Genomic DNA, 14497 nt, shown 5'->3' on the forward strand with positions numbered 1-14497 from the left:
AAGCCACAAAAGACTGCTCTAGGGGTGATTTCTTTTTGGTTTAGGGCTTTTTGGGGGATGGTGAGGGTGTGCCCTGTGAACAATGACCAAGGTGTTGACACAACCACTTCCCAGAGTCAGGAGCAGGTAGTTCTTTGGAGGCAAGGACAAACTCCAACAGCTAAATACCCACTGATGGGGCAAATCACACTTATCCCCTAACCCTACAACTGCTCTCAGGAAGTTCTCTCATAGAGCAGCTTCTCCAGAGCACATCCTTTCTGTGGTGTGACATTGTCTCCGAGGTCAGGCAAGGTGAACACAGGGACAAAATTGGGTGAGAGCTCTTTGGTGCAGGCACAGGGGAGATGACCCACCAGAAGTGCCAAAACTCCCAGTTCTTTCTGCCAGGAAGGACTTCCCAGAAAAGAATCACAATTAAAAAATAAAACCACAAACTAAACCTCTTGAATGCCTTCAAATAAGAGGCTAATGATATTTTACAAATAAAACCACCAAACAATGAATGAGGAGCGGGAGGAGAGGCAATATAATGAATAATTAGACAATTAGGTTAATCCTCAGGAAATGAGCTAATTCCCAGGTAGATAACAGCCGGGGACTGATTAATTGTTATGCCCCAGGAGGTGCCACGCAGGGGACACATCCTGATTCAGATCTTCAGCAGGCAAAGTTCATCCTGCGGGTTTCTCCTCTCCCTTCTGGGGCTGGGTGGGCCCTGGGATCCTGCTCCACGGGGCTGAAGGAGGGGACAGTGCTGCAGGAGGTCACCACACACCTCCAGAGCCAGCAGGAGCAGGGACACAGAGCAGGATAGGAGCAGGAACTTGGATTTAATGGCTGTTCTGTGCAGCTGGGCTGAATTGAGCTCTGCCTGAGCACAGTGGAGGTTTAGGGACGGGAGGCACGTGCTCAGCAGGGATGAGGCAGCTCTTCCCCTGACCTAAGAGCCAGGACAAACAGCAAGAGCACTGTTGTGCCTACAGGCATTGTTTTTATCTCCTCAAGATTAGGATGGAATTTTAGAATCATATTTATCTTGCTTCAATGGAGATATATTAGGGATATAATGAAAGTGGAGTCTGACATTCAGATATGAATTCACCACGTTAGATCTGCGTTATGTTACCCTTTATTAGCCTCTCGTATGACATGATTGTTGTGGTTTAAAAACAAACCAAGTAAGAGGCTCTAAGTCAGAAATAAAATTTAATGAGAAGAAAAGGAAAATAAAATAGAATAAAATAAAATAAATACAAAAAGAAAAACCAGTGACAGAGTCAGAATACAACCTGATCAGGGTGATGGAAACAGTCCAGACGAGGTGGTCTTCTTGAAACAGAAATCTTGTAGAAAGGTCTGGTAGCTCCAGTCCTCTGGGAATCCAGTGGGAGAGGGCTGCTTCTACTGTCCCAAATCCCAGCTTATATCCAGGTGAGAATGCTTGGCTCTTCCCCATGGGCGGAGCATCTCACAATGGGATGATGAGTCATGGAAGAGAGCCTTAATGGCCCATTAAAGAGAGAGATAACGCCCGGAGGGAGTTATCTCTGAGTCATGCAAAAGGCATTGATGGGCCATTAACTGAAGATGGTGATAGAATACACCCTAAACTACAACCCAGGACAATCCACCCCTTATTCTATTACCATCTACAACATGCCTAAATCAATACATTCTTACAGATGAATGCATATATACATACAGAATGAAACCTTACACACTGCTCTCACTTAAAATTAAGTCTCCCTGTGGTACACAACGGGTTTCTCCATCTTTCTGCATTACCCACCAAGTGTAGCCAGGTCCTTGAGCAAAGACAATCCCATGGACGGGTCTGCCTTTACCTGAAGTGGGATTAATCCAAACACTCTTTCCTAAAATGCCCTTCATGTGTACCACAGGTACTTTGTCTCCATCCACTGTGTGTAAGGGTTCAGACTGGGCAGGACCACCTCGATTGACAGACCCTCGGGTGTTAACTATCCATGTGGCTTTGGCTAAGTTTAGTTCCCAATTCTTGAAGGTTCCCCCACCAAGTGCCTTCAGGGCAGTCTTTAATAGTCCATTGCACCGTTCAACTTTCCCGGCAGCTGGTGCATGATAAGGAATGTGGTATATCCATTCAATACCATGTTCTCTAGCCCAGGTGTTTATAAGGTTGTTCTTGAAATGGGTCCCATTGTCCGACTCAATTCTCTCAGGGGTGCCGTGTCTCCACAGGATTTGTTTTTCAAGGCCCAGGATGGTGTTCCGGGCAGTGGCATGAGGCACAGGGTGGGTTTCCAGCCATCCAGTGGTGACTTCCACCATGGTCAGCACGTACCGCTTTCCTTGGCGTGTTTGGGGAAGGGTGATATAGTCAATTTGCCAGGCTTCCCCGTACCTGTACTTCAGCCATCGTCCACCATACCACAGAGGCTTCATTCGCTTGGCCTGTTTGATTGCAGCGCAGGTTTCACAGCTGTGGATGACCTGTGAGATGCTGTCCATAGTAAGGTCCACCCCTCGGTCACGGGCCCATCGATATGTTGCATCTCTTCCCTGATGACCAGAGGCATCATGGGCCCAACGAGCTAGGAATAATTCTCCCTTGTGCTGCCAATCTAGATCCACTTGTGATACTTTCACCTTGGCAGCTTTGTCTACCTGCTCATTGTTGCGATGCTCCTCATTAGCCCGGCTTTTGGGTATATGCGCATCCACATGTCGAACCTTCACGGTCAGCCTCTCTACTCGGGCGGCGATGTCTTGCCAAATGTCAGCGGCCCAGATGGGTTTTCCTCTGCGCTGCCAATTGGCCTTTTTCCAGCGATTCAGCCATACCCACAGAGCATTAGCTACCATCCATGAGTCAGTGTAGAGATAAAGCCTCGGCCACTTTTCTCGTTCAGCAATTTCCAAAGCCAGCTGGACAGCTTTAAGCTCTGCAACTTGACTCGATCCACCTTGTCCCTCGGTAGCTTGTGCAACTTGTCGTGTGGGGCTCCATGCTGCAGCTTTCCATTTCCGGTTAGCTCCTACAATTCGGCAGGAGCCATCAGTGAACAGAGCATATCGTCTTTCAGTCTCCGGTAGCTCATTATATGGTGGGGCTTCCTCAGCGCGTGTTACTTGCTTTTCTTCTTCTTCTTCTTCAGACGATAATCCAAAAGTTTCACCTTCCGGCCAGTTCGTTATAACTTCCAGAATCCCAGGGCGATTTGGGTTTCCAATGCGGGCGCGCTGTGTAATGAGGGCAATCCATTTGCTCCATGTGGTATCGGTGGCATGATGTGTGGAAGGAACCTTTCCCTTAAACATCCACCCCAGCACTGGCAGTCGGGGTGCCAAAAGCAGCTGTGTTTCAGTGCCAATCACTTCTGAGGCGGCTTGAACTCCTTCATAGGCAGCCAAGATCTCCTTCTCTGTGGGAGTGTAGTTGGCCTCGGAGCCTCTGTAACTTCTGCTCCAGAATCCCAATGGTCGGCCTCGAGTTTCCCCAGGCACCTTCTGCCAAAGGCTCCAAGACAAACCATTGTTTCCAGCTGCGGAGTAAAGCACATTCCTCACATCTGGTCCCGTCCTGACGGGGCCCAGGGCTACTGCATGAGCAATCTCTTGCTTGATCTGAACAAAAGCTTGTTGCTGTTCAGGCCCCCAGTGGAAAACATTCTTCTTGCGGGTCACCAAGTAGAGAGGGCTCACGATCTGACTGTACTCAGGAATGTGCATCCTCCAAAAGCCTATGGCACCTAGGAAAGCTTGTGTTTCCTTTTTGTTGGTAGGTGCGGACATGGCTGTGATCTTGTTGATTATCTCTGTGGGGATTTGGCGACGACCATCCTGCCATTTGACCCCCAAGAACTGGATTTCTTGAGCTGGTCCCTTAACCTTGCTTCTTTTAATGGCAAAACCAGCTTTCAGCAGAATTTGGATAATTTCTTCTCCTTTCTTGAAGACCTCCTCTGGTGTATTCCCCCATATGATGATGTCGTCAATGTACTGCAGATGCTCTGGAGCCTCACCCTTTTCCAGTGCAGCCTGGATCAGTCCATGGCAGATGGTGGGGCTGTGTTTCCACCCCTGGGGCAGTCGGTTCCAGGTGTACTGCACGCCCCTCCAGGTGAAGGCAAACTGAGGTCTGCACTCCGCTGCCAAAGGAATGGAGAAGAAGGCGTTGGCGATATCAATGGTTGCATACCACTTTGCTGCTTTGGACTCCAGCTCGTACTGAAGCTCTAACATGTCTGGCACAGCAGCGCTCAGTGGTGGCGTGACTTCATTCAGACCACGGTAATCCACCGTCAGTCTCCATTCTCCACTGGACTTACGCACCGGCCAAATCGGGCTGTTGAAAGGTGAACGGGCCTTACTGACCACCCCTTGGCTTTCCAGTTTGCGGATCATCTCATGTATGGGGATCACAGAGTCTCTGTCTGTGCGGTATTGCCGACGGTGTACTGTTGCTGTGGCAATTGGTACTTCTTGTTCTTCTACTTTCAGCAGTCCCACAGCAGAGGGGTCATCTGAGAGACCAGGCAAGGTATTCAATTGTCTGATGCCTTCTTTCATCACTGCGGCTATCCCAAAAGCCCAACGATATCCTTTTGGATCTTTGAAATATCCATTCCTGAGATAGTCTATGCCGAGGATGCATGGGGCCTCTGGGCCAGTTGCGATAGGGTGTTTCTGCCACTCCTTCCCAGTTAAACTCACTTCGGCCTCTAATACAGTCAGTTCCTGGGACCCTCCTGTTACTCCTGTAATAGAAATGGATTCTGTTCCTACATACCTTGATGGCATCATGGTACATTGGGCCCCAGTGTCAACCAATGCCGTATATCTTTGTGGGTCAGATGTGCCAGGCCATCGGATCCACACAGTCCAGTAGATCCGATTGTCCCTTTCCTCTTCCTGGCTAGAGGCAGGGCCCCCCTATTCCTGGTCATCGCATACGTTGTTCTCTTCCTGTAAATGAGTTGCTGAGGTTCCTTCAAGAGGATCAGTCATATCATCATTCCTGTAACGTCTGGAGTTCTGTGCACGAGAGACCGGAGCAACACTGATTCTAGATGAGCTTTTTGTGGTAGGTATTTCTCTTTTCAGTTCACGTACCCGGGCTGCTAAGGAGGAGGTAGGTTTTCCATCCCACTTCTTCATATCTTCTCCATGCTCCCGAAGAAAAGACCAAAGGTTACCTCGGGGTGTGTATCCTCTCTCCCTGGCTGGGGGACGCCTGCTCCTAATCGCAGAGACTCTCGTCGGCTCTGGTGAAATATCGTAAATTTCTTCCTTAAGTTCTTTTTTCAGTTTCTGATGGCCTTCTTCAATTAAGTTCCTGACTTGCTCAGCCAGTCTTGTTTCCACAGATGAGACATGGGCACGAACTGGGGCGGTGACAGTGTCCTCGTAAATCCTTAGTTTATTAGCCAGGACACCCACCTTGTCCTCACCTTCTCTCCATTGCAGTGTTGCCAGGTAACGTGAGTACATTTCTGGTCCAAGCCGTGCAAATCTCAACCACATCCGTGATGTGCACTGGACATCATCTGGGCTCTTAGGAAATCTCTCATCTTCTGCAAAAATGATCTCCAGCACAGCCAATTCCCTTAGGCATCGGATACCTTGTTCTATTGTGTTCCATTTTCCTTGGTGCACTAGGAGGTCTTCTTTACAAAGGTATCTGTCTTTCACACTTGTTAGCAGTCGCTGCCAGAGGCTGAGAGTTTCTTGGGTTTTTCCAATTCCCTGGTCAATGACCACATCGCGGGACAGTGATCCCAGTTGCCTGGCCTCAGTTCCATCCAGAATGGTGTCATTGGCTGCAGCATCCCAGATGCGGAGCAGCCAGGTGAGGATGGACTCGTTGGTCTGACGGGTGAATTCCCTTCGCAGGTCACGCAGCTCACCCAGAGATAGAGAGCGGGTGATGATCTCTGTCTCTGTCTCTTCAGCTGAGTGCGAAGGTCCTGCTCCATCCTCGTCAGTCGCTATGCGGACTGATTTGCTCCTTGATTTCTTCTTCTGAGTGGTGGCAACTGCTACTGGTTTAGGCTGTTCCGGTTCAGTGACGATTTGTGTGGAGATGCTGACAGCACTTTGGGTTCCTTTTTCCTCTGTGAGAGTCTGTGTAGTCGTCGATGTTATTGCTTTGCTTCTTTTTACCTCTTCTACTTCTTTAAGAACATGCTCCAACACACCATGCAGTGTTTTGATTCTAAGCATGGTGCAGGCTGTACAGAGAAAACCAAGCAAGACTAACAAGAACATTATGCTGTCCTTGGCATCCAGAGGGTACTCAATATTTTCAAAAACTGCTGTGTCCTTCCTGAAAAGCTGGAAAAAATCATTCTTTACTCCTCCCCACAGGGGCTGGGTGAGATTGTTGAGGCTCCAGACGTAGCATCCTAGACTAGAACAAGAATACAAAACTGGGTATATATTTTGAATAATGTTCATTGCCTCAGATTTTATCAAGCAATGGACATAATAGACCAGTAAAGCAATTTTAGTACCATATCCTGGTCTATGCAGGAGTATTAATGCCGGCAGATAGTGCCCCACGTTTGGAAAAATATAGAGAGATAGGTATAAGACACATGTAAGCATGTTGGGCATCATAACAGACAGGTGTCCTCAATAAGATTGTAATTTCTGACTTTTCTTATTGCCTCTGCCGCACGTTGGGCGCCAAAAATATGTTGTGGTTTAAAAACAAACCAAGTAAGAGGCTCTAAGTCAGAAATAAAATTTAATGAGAAGAAAAGGAAAATAAAATAGAATAAAATAAAATAAATACAAAAAGAAAAACCAGTGACAGAGTCAGAATACAACCTGATCAGGGTGATGGAAACAGTCCAGACGAGGTGGTCTTCTTGAAACAGAAATCTTGTAGAAAGGTCTGGTAGCTCCGGTCCTCTGGGAATCCAGTGGGAGAGGGCTGCTTCTACTGTCCCAAATCCCAGCTTATATCCAGGTGAGAATGCTTGGCTCTTCCCCATGGGCGGAGCATCTCACAATGGGATGATGAGTCATGGAAGAGAGCCTTAATGGCCCATTAAAGAGAGAGATAACGCCCGGAGGGAGTTATCTCTGAGTCATGCAAAAGGCATTGATGGGCCATTAACTGAAGATGGTGATAGAATACACCCTAAACTACAACCCAGGACAATGATTAAACAACATTAGTTTAGTCTTTTACCCTGAGCATCCTTGCTGGCATGGATTCTTTGAGCTCTGGGGATTTCTTTTCAGCCAGTTTCTAAGGATAAACGCAGGCACACAAAGAATAGGCTGCCCATGTCACTGGGAAGCTGTGAGGTTTTTATCTTTTATCCAGAATTCCAACAGAAAGGTGGGTCTTTTTCTCCATTAGTGCAATTATGAACTAATGATTAAGGCCCCAGCCTACCCAGTAACTTCTTTTGGATAAGCAAAGGGATGGGCAAGCATCTAACAATTCCTGCTGGAGCTGGCAGGCATCCCTCCACTCCCAACTGGAAGTACCAAAGCACATGAGGAAGCAGCAAAATGCAGGATGCAAGCAGCAGGGTGAGGTTTTCTGTCCCTTCAGGGAACCTACAGCTGCCAGCTGATGTTGTTCCTCATTAAATCACTCATTAACACACCAGATCTGGGCACTCCTCACATGGGGGCTGTGGCAGCCCCTGGTCCTGCTCCAGTGAGGCTCCCCCATCTCTGCACACCTGGACAGCAGCTTTGAACCTTTTTTAACTTTTCCCAGCAGATGGAGTCACAAATTGAAGCTCCTGCCAGTGGTCCTACTTTGCTGTGGCTCTCAGCACAATCAGGTCAGAGAAGTTGCTCTAAACCAGATCTCCAGGGCTGTGGTGATGGTTTCTGTGGCAGTGATGCCAGAACACCACATCAGCAGCACACACAGCCAAAAGCTTGGCCCAGGCTGCCCAGGCAGCTGCAGCAAACAAACCCCAGAGAGCTGAGAATCCTCACTGCAGACCATCCTCTGCAGCAGCTGCCAACACTTCAGCCCCTTGTGGATGTTTGGGAGAAAGGGATTCTATTCCTTTGCCCCACTGCAAGGCTGAGGATTAATCCTAACACTGATATAAAAAAAACCCTGCAAATTGGCATTTGGAGGAGAGGAAGGGGTAAGGCCAAGGATAGATTTTCTCCCTGCACCTGCTCTGGGTGTCTGGCCAAGCACCCCAGAGAGAGTTCTTGTGTTTGATGCACTGGTAATGCTTTGTGAAGTAATGAACACATCTCTGCCAGGACATGAGCTCCTACATATTTGACAGTGATGCTGTAACATTGCTTATTCTCCATTTCTCCCTCTCTCCCATCTCAACAGCTTTCCCTCGCACAGCTGCAGAAAGAAACCCTGGAATTTTTTTGTGCTTTGGCAATCTCCAGACATTGTGTGTTGAGAACCAGGATAGAAATGTGTTTGAGCTCACACCCAGCAAAGCCACCAACACCAGCATCATGTCAATGGAGTGACACTTGTATTTACATTCATCTGCATAATGCTGAACATGGGGCAGTGTTGTGGTTATCCCACAGATACAGCAGCACCAGCTGGAAGCCCCCAAAATCCAGGTATTGCACTGGGGATGGGCTGGGAGGGGCATCAGCAAGGCCAAAACAGCTCCCTGTGCCTCCATCGCAGGGTCACACACAGTGAAACCCTCTCTGGTGGCTGCTGAGGGTGCAGAGCTGAAGCAAGGAGGGTTTTCACAGACTCAGGCAGCTCTGTGAAGGAGGCAGAATGGAGGGATGCTGGGAGAAGGGTCTGGAATTCTGACATGATCACTGGTGGCACTTTCACTGCAGGCAGTTCCTCCACTTTGCATTCAAGTCCAGAAATAGTCTTTGCTGAGTAGTTTCTGCCTCAAATCAAACTACATCCAGGCTCACAACACAAACATGGCCTTTCCCAGCCCTTCAGCTGGATGCAGGGGCCCCCAAAACTCGCCTGTGTAGGGTCTCAGCTTGGCAAGAGGCAGCACAGCTCCAGGAGGGGAACACCAGCTCGTTCTTTAGACGTGCAAAGACAGCAGCACATGCCTCCCAGCAGCACCAGCTGTGCTACTCGGGGCCATCACTGATAATGGTTTGATTAAGAATTTATACATGTGTTCTACCTTGTCTCTCTCGCTGCTGGCACCCGCAGCCCTCAGCTGAGAGCTAAAACCTCACAGCAAAGACACTACAGGGTTTAGCTAAAGGTAAACTCACTTTTCTTGGAAATGCCTCTGGGAGAAAGTTTCTGGATTTCCCAGAGGAAGTGAGGTCCTTGGTGTAGGCTATGGGAACACCTTTGTCTCCTACATTCCTGTGGGGACAACAAAGCCACTCAGTGGGGACTTGTCTGGGTGTCCCAGGTGGGCAGCAGAGATTGAATGACAATCTCACAGGTTATTGGGGATCCCAGAGGCCAAAGCCCTCATTCTCCACACGGGGGAAAACCCAGTCCTAATCTCTGCCTGGATGCAACAAGGACGCAACTGGAGAATCAAGGAGGTTTGGCAGTGTCCTCTGTCTTGCCAAAACGAAAAACAAAAAATTCCCAACAAACCCAGACACGTACAAAAGAAAATCCAATAATTTTTTTCCTAATGAATGCCGGTGGGGTTGCTCTTTTTTGGTACTTTGGGCATTTACATATAAATTGCTCTGTAATGGCTCTGCCCTCCTTCTCTTCAGTGTGTTGTTAATGAGCTGTACAAAAGGTCAGGGGCTGAGCAAATGCTGCTGTGGGCAGTGGTGTGATCCTGTCCTCCTTTCCCTGCCACATTCCCTGCTGGCCACTCAGGGTACCAGACACCCAGCCTCAACGCTGCCAGAGGAATGGATTTTGCATCCCATTCCCAGGGAGGTTTTGTCCATCATGTAGATGTGTTGCAGTGGCACAGCTGGCAAAGGCTCCTGGGCTCTGCTGGCACCAGCGACAGGATTAATTGAATTTCTCACCAGCCTCCTCCAGCCCAGAGTGGCCATGGCTGCCAGGATGATGAACCCTGGGCTGACAGCACTGCAGAGCCCAGCATCACCCTGAAAGAGATGTTTGTCCTGAGACATCTAAAATTCTAGTTGTCTTTAACCTTGTTTTTTACCTCTTACCCAGTACATCCATGAGGTAAGTCAACCAGAGGAATGGTTTGAAAGTCTGAAATAAATCTTTGCTGCAGCTTTTAAACTGAGTGGCACCGGGATGATCTCAGAGACAGAACACTTCATGCAGTGCTTTGGTAACTCCATCATGGGCAGCTGTAGTGGTGTGTTTTGAAGTTTTCCCAGTTTTATATACATCTGTTTGTCCTTTACTATTTCAGAATGGTTTTTCCCATGTACCCATCTGTTTTCCCAGAATGGTTTATCTCAGTTGCCTATTATTAATCTATCGTTAGGTAACACTTGGGTCCTGCCTGTCACTTCGAAGCCTCACCCTGATCTCTAGAAAGTTCTGGTGAGGACTTCAGGTGATTGGTGGGGTCCAGGTTCTCCTTCCCTCTTTGTTTCTTGATTTGTTCTATGGGTTGTCAGTTGGGTTTGGGGTCACTCCCTTCCCGTTCTGGATTGATTCCAAGTTGTACCCCCCCCCCACTCCCCCATCTCATTGGTTAAGGGAAAAAAGTCCACGAGGTCGGGGCATGCCACTGGCAGACTCCTGGGGGGAGAGAGGTCATGTGGATTCAGTAAAACCCAGTGGAAGTTCCCCACCAGAGTTCCATCTCTTTATTTCTCGTATTATTCACACTTCTGCTAAGGCAAGGACTCAAAGGATCAGAACTCTATTTCCAAATACAGGACTGTACCTTTTTTGCCACGTTGGTGCCAGAGCTGGCCAAGAGGAGAGGGCAAAAGCCCCTAGGCACTGCACATTCGCAGGCAGCTCTCTTGGGTTCCAATGCCAGATGTAACCAGAGATGTGTACTCTGTTACCAGCTGTTAAACCAGCTGGGGCAGTGTTCTTTATCCCTTCCAGGACCCATCCTCCCTCCAGGGGTATCTGCTGTCCATGGGCCAGCCAGGCTCACTGCAGGGCTCAGACAATTCCAGCATCCCACTGGGAGAGGCTCCACCCAGGGGGAGGAGCCCAGCATTCCCACCTGGATCAGCCCTGGGATTCAGAACAGCAGCACAGCCTGTGTGCACTGGATTCCCAGAGGGAGACCAGACCCAGCTCAGCCCCACTGGACCTTCAGAGGAAAACTCCACCTTCTACAGGATCATTGCTCCAACAGCCCCACATCTGTCACTGCAGGAGGACTGGACTGGACTGACCCCAACAGCCTGACCAACAGGGGTCAGGCTGTGTTCTGACTCTGTCGGTTTTTCCTTTTTGTTTGGTTGGGGTTTTTTGTACTACTACATTTTTATTTTTGATCTTCCTAGTAAAGAACTGTTATTCCTATTCCCATATCTTTGCCTGAGAGCTCCTTAATTTCAAAATTATAATAATTCAGAGGGAGGCGGTTTACATTCTCCATTCCAAGGGAGGTTCCTCCCTTCCTTGGCAGACACCTGTCTTTCCAAACCAAGACAGCAACTTATGAGCTTAGAAAAACAGAACAAGCAGGTAACAGAAAGATAACGTGGGAGAGATAGCTGCTCCTTCTTCCCTGCAAATAAATGGGAGATGCCAGAAGCAGAAGTTTCCCCAGGGATCTAAAGGTACTAAGGAACAAAAAAGGGACAGGGAGATGAGGTCCCAGGAGTCACCTCAGGGTACAGAGTTGTGGCTCTGGGGTTACCCTGGTCCCTCCAGGACTGCTCAGGCATAGAGAACCCTCAAAAGTAAAGTCTGTTAAGAGCAAATTGCTATTGTGTGAAGCAAAAAAGGCTACATAAATTACCACCAATTTAGTATAATTTAAAGGACAGCCTTGTCCAAGGAGACAATTAAGCATTTCTCAGAACAAAAAGGGAGGTAAACAGGCTGAACAATAGATTTCAAAAGCCAGAGAGAGTGTGAAATCCCTCTTTTTATTCGTACTATCATAGTACTGCAATTAAAATTGTCGCCTGGAGGAAGGAAAGGGAAGCTTGAACCCGGCTGGGTTGGATGATCCAACCTCAGCACTGCCAAGACATGGTTCCGCTGCTAATGCAGACCCTCAGAAAGCCATTGAGGGACACATGTGGTGGTGATTTCCACAGTGATCACAGGGGCCAGGGCCAGGGTGGGCACAACAAACTGCAGGAGAAGCCGTCTGTGATGTCCATGGATTCCTTGAGCCTTCAGGGCCAGCTAAGGACCATGAATATGAAATACCATGAGCAAAGGGGTGCTCTGCATTCCTGAGGATTTGCTGGGTACAGGCTGGTGAGGGAAGCTCGTGTCCCACTCATTACTGTTCCCTGGAGCCCTCCCATATGAGATGATTAGCAAAAAGACAGTTTAAATGATCAGGGCTTCTCCCTCTCCTGTCACCCTCCCAGGAAGCAAACCCTATTTGCCATAACTGATGGACACAGTTCCCTGCAATTAGTATTCCAGCAGCAGGTAGTTAACCCTCAGGGCAGAGCTGGATGTCTCTATTTGGCTCGCTCTGCCTGGCCATGAATTCAGAGCAAGCTCTTCAGATCCCTGTTTGTTTGCTGACCCATCAGAGCAGGCAGCCCTCTGCTCCTCCATCCAAAAAAGGCTCACTGCTCAGGACAGCAACGTGCTCCCTCTATCCTCCTTGGATGCAGAGCCCATCCTAAAAAAACCCTGAGCCATGACAGCTTCCTGCTGCAGTACCAAGGCTTAGGTCCTTTCCCTGCCAGAGTGAATGCAGATACTAATGCAAAACACCCTAATGACCCCAGAACCCAGGCTGATATTTAGACAAAAAGAGATTTGTTTATCCTCTAAGTTCCAAATAATCTGCATTTATTTTAATTGGCACTCATGGCAAGAGCATTTAGAGGGAGCAGCTGGGAAGGTGTAATTATGTTACTGTCTGAGGCACATGCACAGCCTATGGGGATTGTGCTCACAGAATAAAAAATCAAAAAAACCCAAAACCAAAGAAAAGGGACAGCCATGAAACCATGGAACGGGTTGTCCAGAGAGGTTGTGGACGCCTCATCCCTGGAATTGTTCAAGGCCAGGCCCTGAGAAAGTTGGTCTAGTGGAAGGTGTCCCTGCGCACAGCAAGGGGCTGGGATGAGATCATTTTTCAGAATTTAAACCCCTTGAACCCAAACCATTCTGTAATTCTGTGGCTTCTCATCATCTGGACCAGAGCCAGGCCAGCACAGAAGGCTTTGGATATCACACAGACATCACAGACAATGCTGGACAGAGGCTGGTGTCTGCTGGGATTTCGAGGGCAGTGAGGGACAGTGACACACACAGTGCTCTGCAAGGGAGAGGAAACCTCTCAGGGGTTATGAAATGCAAGAGTTTCCCGGGAGATATAAAATATCATATCATCATAAAATAGCATGGGTTGGAAAGGACCTTAAAGACCACTTTGTGCCAAGCCCCTGCCATGGGCAGAGACACTTCCCACTGTTCCAGGGTGCTCCAAGCCTTGTCCAACCTGGCCTTGGACACTGCCAGGGATCCAGGGGCAAACACAGCTTCTCTGTGCCAGGGCCCGCCCACCCTCACAAGGAACAATTTCTTCCTAAAATCTCACCTAAGCCTATTCTCTGTCAAATCTTCAATCTTTCCAACTCATATTTTGTAGACTTCTTGCACCGTGTGATGCCTGAAGGCATGGAAACACATAATGGCATTTCAGTGAGCCGCTCCTCATCAGCTGAGTTCTCTTGCTCCAAATAAAAGGTGAAATGTGTTGACTTTACACTTAAAGGCAATTTAAGCCAAGCCCTTGGGTTTGCAGTTGGGTTGATCCAGTAGCATGCACAGAGGCCATGGCAGCTCAACACCACCACTGGCAGCTCATGGAGATGCTGCTCCCCAAACTACAGGTAATTGTGTTCATATCTCCCATATTCTAATTAAAGCTTGGTTTTCTATTTCCTCCTCACAAAATAAATGGCCAGTCTTTACCAGCTGAACTCTGTCCCAGAAAACTTTTTGCTTGTGAATAGCAATTTCTTTTCAGATAATTTTTAAGAATATCACAACATGCCTCAACCTCTGTCTTAAATCCTCCCTGTCCTGGGTATATTAACAAAACAGCTGAGAGCCAGCCTGGTAGGAATATTTAAAACTCAAATGGAAAACCTACCCAGGTTAACCTAGTAAAATAACAAACAATATACCACAACTTGCCCAAATAAACAAGAAGGAAACGCCAGAACACAGACAGAAAACTTTACCTGCATGAATTTCCTCAGCCCCACTGTAACAGGGCAGAGGCATCCCTGAGGCTGTCATGGGGCTGCACCAAATACTGTAGGGTCAGAGGCAACGCCCCCATTCCCAGCCTGTCCCCCTCCCCAGCACCCCTGTGTCACCATCACATTGTCAGCCACACTCAGAGGAGCCGACTCCTTAAAGTGTAATTTGTTATTCTGTTACGGTCATTTTCTATATTAATTTTATGCGGCATCAAAAGCCCTTTCATAT

This window comes from Sylvia atricapilla, chromosome 16 (assembly GCF_009819655.1).
Source record: "Sylvia atricapilla isolate bSylAtr1 chromosome 16, bSylAtr1.pri, whole genome shotgun sequence".
Lineage (NCBI taxonomy): Eukaryota > Metazoa > Chordata > Aves > Passeriformes > Sylviidae > Sylvia > Sylvia atricapilla.